Below are 6,000 nucleotides of genomic sequence, written 5' to 3' on the forward strand. Positions count from 1 at the left end.
GCCCGGACATAAGCGAAGAACACGAGCGCGATTACGCTCGAGATCGGGGAGCACGTTGTAAAAATAAATCGTTGACATTTATGGGCGGTACGGTGCTCTCTTTCGGAGACGTCTCTTTCACTCGCGTCTCGGCCTCGAATGATTAATAACTGCCGATCTCGTTGACTTAGAATAAGCAACCGTTGCACAATTCCCGACTCGTGCAAGCCATTCATGATTATCTTCTTCGGTAGCGCAATGCAAACCAGTACATCTCGAAGATTGCTTTAAGCGTAGGATAGATGCACCTACGTGAAGTAACTAGTTAATGAATATTGTTAGAGAATTTTTTATTAAATAATAGTATACTGTTATATATTTGTGCCTTGAATATTACGTAATTTTTTCGAATATCAAAGCTTTGTGCGAAAAGTGTTATTATAAAAGAAAATAAAAGTAAAATAAATAATGAAATTAGAATAACATTAATAAAAGTAATATCAAAGCCATGTATACAATTTGCATTATGTGAATATAAAAATTATAAGCAATTATTATTCATCAATATAGGTATATATTTATTATTTAAGTAATTCCTATATTAATTTTCAAATCTCTCTTCTCTCATTTTTTATTCCAATTCTCGGATTTGTCAAATAACACCATCGCGTTTCAATGTATATTATAAAACAGTTGGTGCAAAGAGAATTTATGTCTTTTCTTTTCTTATCTTTGTAAGTATGCTATATTTCTTTATGCTCTATAACTGTAAGATAAGTAAATAAATTGAAATCATCACTATTACGTTCTAAATCAAGTTCTGCTACCCCACTGGATGCAAATAACACTCACAATAAAGCTACGCGCCGACAGGATTCTTCGCATGTATCTTCGACTGTCATCCATAATATGGACATAAAACTGCATGCGTAAAACTGCGAGTGTCCTCTGGCAATCTATGTTGTTCGGGACGTAAAATCTGTTTGATTTACGGTGGCTATATACTGATTCGAAATAAAGCTCCCTCGCGGCCAGCCACCAGATCTGGCACGCGGCTCTGCTCTGGCTCGAATCTTGACCGGCGCCTCCTTGAGTACAACCGTTGATATTTATAGATTTATAACATATCAAACCCTGTCAAGAGCAAATGCAGTGGTAACTAATTTTTCCACGATGTCTTTGTCAAGATATCATAACTTAATACGCATTTTACTGTAATTGAACGTGCATTATGCATTATAGAAAGATTATTGCAATTCTGTTACATCTGTTAAAATTAGATTAAAACTAAATACTTTGAAGAATTATAATATTAGCAATTTTATAATATATAAATATATATAAAAATGATGACATCAGTAAATTGCATTTTATTTTTAATATTTTTCATATTTTTCTAGTATAATATTAGAATTGCGGTCTTTTTAGCAATGATAATTACAATTAGATTCGTATACTACAGAAATTTGGAGCTGGCTGGCAAGTGGAATTTTCATGTCGCAATTTTATTTTTTATTTGTTACATCAATGACGAAGTGAATCAATTTTTGACGTTTCAAAAAGAATCGGACGCGCAGCGAATTTTAAACGACTCTTTCGCGTACCTACCTCTCTATTTTTGCTTTTCGTATCGCGTCAAAGGAGCTCCAAGTCGAAAAATTCTCGGCTCGGTTTATTTCGAACTCTTCGCGCGCGATTGTCGGACGCGACAGGCGACTGACAGTGAACCGCGGGGGCATGGGTGATGTGTACCTTTTGAAAACTCATAAATAATCATTCCTCAAAGTGATACACGCTTATTTACAACGCGTATCTAAATTTATTCGTGATCCCGTTGCGTTACTCAGCGAACGGTGATCTCGGAATTGGCTTCCGCTATTAATAAAATGGTAACCGATGTCTCCGGAAATAGGAAATCGGTGTACTTTCGCGTACTTTCTTCATATATGAACCGCGATGTACATGACTGCGTCCCATATATAGGTTTGTTTATTAACGTACGCGATGTGAAACTGGTGTATGCGTGTGCCATTGACATACGGTACTGGACTGCAAAATCGGTCCTCGTCATAGAAGAGGATAGAGCGCATGTGCGGCCAATTATCTATCTCTTTCTATTCAACATTGTAATAATGGTTGAAAAGAGTCAGAGATTAGCTGCACATGCGCTCTATCCTTTTCTATGACGTGGACCATTTTGGTACACTGTTTAGATACGGATAGCGCAGTACAGTATACTAGTCGATGGCATATGCCACACATCTCGTCTTGCTTGGCCACCTATGCGTAGGTACACTTTTTCTTCTATGAGCATTGCACAATAGCGAAATCAAATAGTACACCAATCCCTATATATAGTTTATCCATTTATGCATACGTGTGTAATATAACTATCATTGCTTAAAGACTGCGATTCTAATTTTGTATCAGCAAAAAACTTAAAAATACTGTTTTTTTGTTACTGTAACAATGTTTAATCTAAAAAACGAGTTATAATGTCTATAAACATTTTCTTTTATAAAACTTATACAAATTATACTTTGCTCTTCTCTCTTCTGACTTTTGTACATAATATTTTGGGATCTTGATGTATTAGATAGAATCTGATAGTTCTCGTCCCATTTTTACAATAAAACAATCAAATTTTGTAAGATCTCGCAACTTCTACAGTTCACGCGCCGTGCGCCGTAATCCGCGTGTGTCTCGCACACGCGCCGGCGACAGCGCAGCGGCGCGGGCCCGTGAGTCACTCTCACGCGGGCCACGGCTCGCTCTCGCCTGCATCGCGGCTTTTCTCGTCGATCTCGACTCGGCGGCGGTCCGCGCACGTGCTTCGACGGCGTTGTATGCGGTCGCGGCCAGTGCGGGGCCGGTTGGCGGGCGCGTCGGCACACGACCGCGTCCCGATTCCGCGTTACGTGCAAAACCGACGACACGCTACTTCGGCACCTGTCGCCGAACGCCGTCGCGACGCATCGCACCGCATCGCGCCGCGTCCGCGACAATCCGCGTGCTGCGGCCAGTGCTGCGCCGCCGGGCCGCCGGCGTGTTGATCACGTTTGCTCCAAATTCCCGCCCGATCACGCGTCCGCTCTCAGATCGGCTCGCTGGCGCTTTCGAAACCGCGACTGTCTGCGCGAGCGCGAATGGTATCTCGTGGAAGATAACTTTGTTTCTGTTCAATCGAAATTAGACGGTTTCAAAGTGAATAACGAGGACGGAATTTCGTTGAACCTAAGTGATTTAAAGACAAATAACAAGATCGCAATTATTAAAATTCGACGATTTAGGAGGTGATGAGATGGATATGAAAGTTTGATTGTAACATCGAAAAGGAAGATCATGTGTAAGTGGCTTATAGGCGAGTGATTCTCTTTATAAATTATAAATGTGAGATATATTTGCTGCTTACATTTAAAAATTAATGAGTGATTAATAAATGAAGGAAGATTGTAACTTCTGAGTGAAGAAAAGAAATAGCGTGCGAGAGCGTTGCCGCGTGTGCAGATTGTGTTACGCGTAAAATGCAACAGGTGAGATCAGCTGACGACGTGATCATCGCTATCGCCTTACATTCGGTGAATTCCTAATCTGCCAAACGGCAAAAGTCGAATACGCAAGTATGTGCGTGACGATGAACTAGCCATCGTCTGAAATAATATTTGTACCACGTATTGGATTAAATGTTTTTTTTCGCAGATCTTTAATCTTGCGTTACATATCTTAAAGGATCCTTTTAGAAGTGGCAGAGCATATGTGAAAAGATATAATTAGACAAAGATGCAAAAAATATAATTAAAGAAATTAAAAAATATAATTTGAATTCTAGAGTGTTTAATCAATCATGATATACGTTGATAGTTAACTATATATTAATTCAATCCACTATATACTTTGAGACATGTATTATTTATTGATTATTAGTAAAACATTTGTGACAGGCGACTTTAGATTTTGACATTATGTTATGTATTTAGGCATTAGATACTCGTATTGCTAATTTTCCGCGGCTACATTAATATTCTTCAATATGTAGGAAAAGCTTCTGGCAATAATGATTCAATCAAAATTATTGAAATTACTTATCTCAAAATTTATGCGCTCAATCAAGAAAAAATATCGTTTATTTGCGTTTTCATGAAAAATTACTTCCTGGTTGGTTGTTTATTTCACATTCTATACAATTTATGAAAGTATCTCACATCGATGAAATTATCTGGAAAGACTGACTCTGTTACTATCTTCATCTTCGCTTGGATTCTTTCGCGCATATGCTCACACGTCGCTATAACAAGCTTCGCGAGCAATCTTTGAATCCGCTATTATCTACGTTAACTCAACCGCGTACCGTTAAGATCCATTTGCTCGCATGCCTGCTCCGGGAAAAAGAGCGGATTTAATACGCTTTTTATGAGCTTTTATACGTTCACGAGTTGAAGGGGATTGAGTGATGTAACGGCTGTTTTCGTCGATTATCTTCAAAATGTCGTTTCCGTCCAGTTTCCGTTCCAAATCAATTTATTAATTTTTTATTTTAAATTTGGCAACATCCTACGAGGTACATCTTTTTATTGCATAGATTATAAAATTTTTTATTTACAGATAAAATCTATTTTCAAAATGTATTTTCTTCATTCTTCCGCATAAATCACGTTTATATTCGACATTGGTCATTAAATGTTTATAATTCTCATAAATTAAGTTCTGATACTTGTATGTTTTCTAATTGATTATAGTTATTTCTCGAATACGAAACAATGTATTCCAGAAAAATCATATTAAGAAAAGAATTGTTCAAAAAATCTTTCTCATTGTAAATTTAAAAGCTATATCTTTAACGTAATTTTAAACTAAATAGTGCTTTAAAATTATTTGACGCCTGTCGATGGTGCACATCTCGTCGCGCGATGGTGTCTTTTTCATAATGATAACTCAATTCAATATTTTTGTATTGAATTCCAGCAATGCAGTTATTTCTGCATAGTAATCCTTTCAACAAACATTCTTGGCTAGCTGGACGGGTATAAGTATTTCAGATCTTTAAACGTAGCTATGGCAAGATCGTATTATGTGATATCGAGTCTCTCAGAAACTAATTAAACGGTTCTTCCTACGGCAATCTTTCTCCAGACGAGGCGGAAATGATATCGATCTAACGGAGACTCGATACGGACCGATGGATCGATGGTTGACCCGAAGTTTTAGCACGATTCGCAACGCACGTTTTTACTCTCGCGTCGCAATTCGTGCTACTAATAGAGAGATCTAAGTCATTTTTTTTTATATTGTGTAATTCTGATATTTGTGCGTCCTGCATCCTGCTGAGAATGTATTAATTTCATTTTTCGGATTCTCTATTGAAAGATTTTTGTAGCATATTAAACAATATTATTATTAATACGCTTGTGAGATTATCAAAAAACTTTTTTAAATTTTACCTAGTTTGTTCTTGCGTTGTAATATCAAGCCACAAAATTTTGAAATTGGTATTTTACCGTTTATTTTTGCTTTTGATAAATATCACGTATAATACATTTGACTTTTGAGAACCAGGTCACGTTTATATGACATAAATCCGCATCCGCATCTGCTTCGCCTTTACCTTTATCAATGTTGTATACAAATACAGTTCTCGGACGCGGGATTATGTATGTATATATTCAGTTTCTCGAGCGGCAGGATGCAGAAAATGCGCCGGGACGGACGGTTCTTTGCGGTTCCGCGCGATTTAAGGCGAGAGAGAGCATTTCGTTCGGCGCGCATGTGCGCCTCTCGTGCACTCTCTCGACCCGTGCTATTCTTAAATCCGGCCACCTATCGCGTTTTTAAACGCACTAAACGCTGATTTACGATACCCTACCTCCTTCCGAAGCTACGATAAAAGACTATTCTCGGTCTTGGACCAGTAACGACGTCCCTGCACTCTTCGTTGGAGAACTTATGGCTAAGTGAGTGAGTGAGTGAGTGAGTGAGTGAGAGAGAGAGAGAGAGAGAGAGAGAGAGAGAGAGAGAGAGAGAGAG

The 6,000-nt window shown here is 38.1% G+C and overlaps 1 protein-coding gene across 2 annotated transcripts in view; it reads left to right on the plus strand.

Annotated features, from left to right (window-relative positions):
* LOC112465207 (four and a half LIM domains protein 2) overlaps window positions 1–6,000 on the plus strand; it is a 112,679-nt gene that overhangs the window by 38,308 nt on the left and 68,371 nt on the right. The gene's annotated exons all lie outside the window — the stretch shown is intronic.

The sequence above is a fragment of the Temnothorax curvispinosus genome, unplaced genomic scaffold (genome assembly GCF_003070985.1).
Source record: "Temnothorax curvispinosus isolate PA1 unplaced genomic scaffold, ASM307098v1 QBEX01015018.1, whole genome shotgun sequence".
Lineage (NCBI taxonomy): Eukaryota > Metazoa > Arthropoda > Insecta > Hymenoptera > Formicidae > Temnothorax > Temnothorax curvispinosus.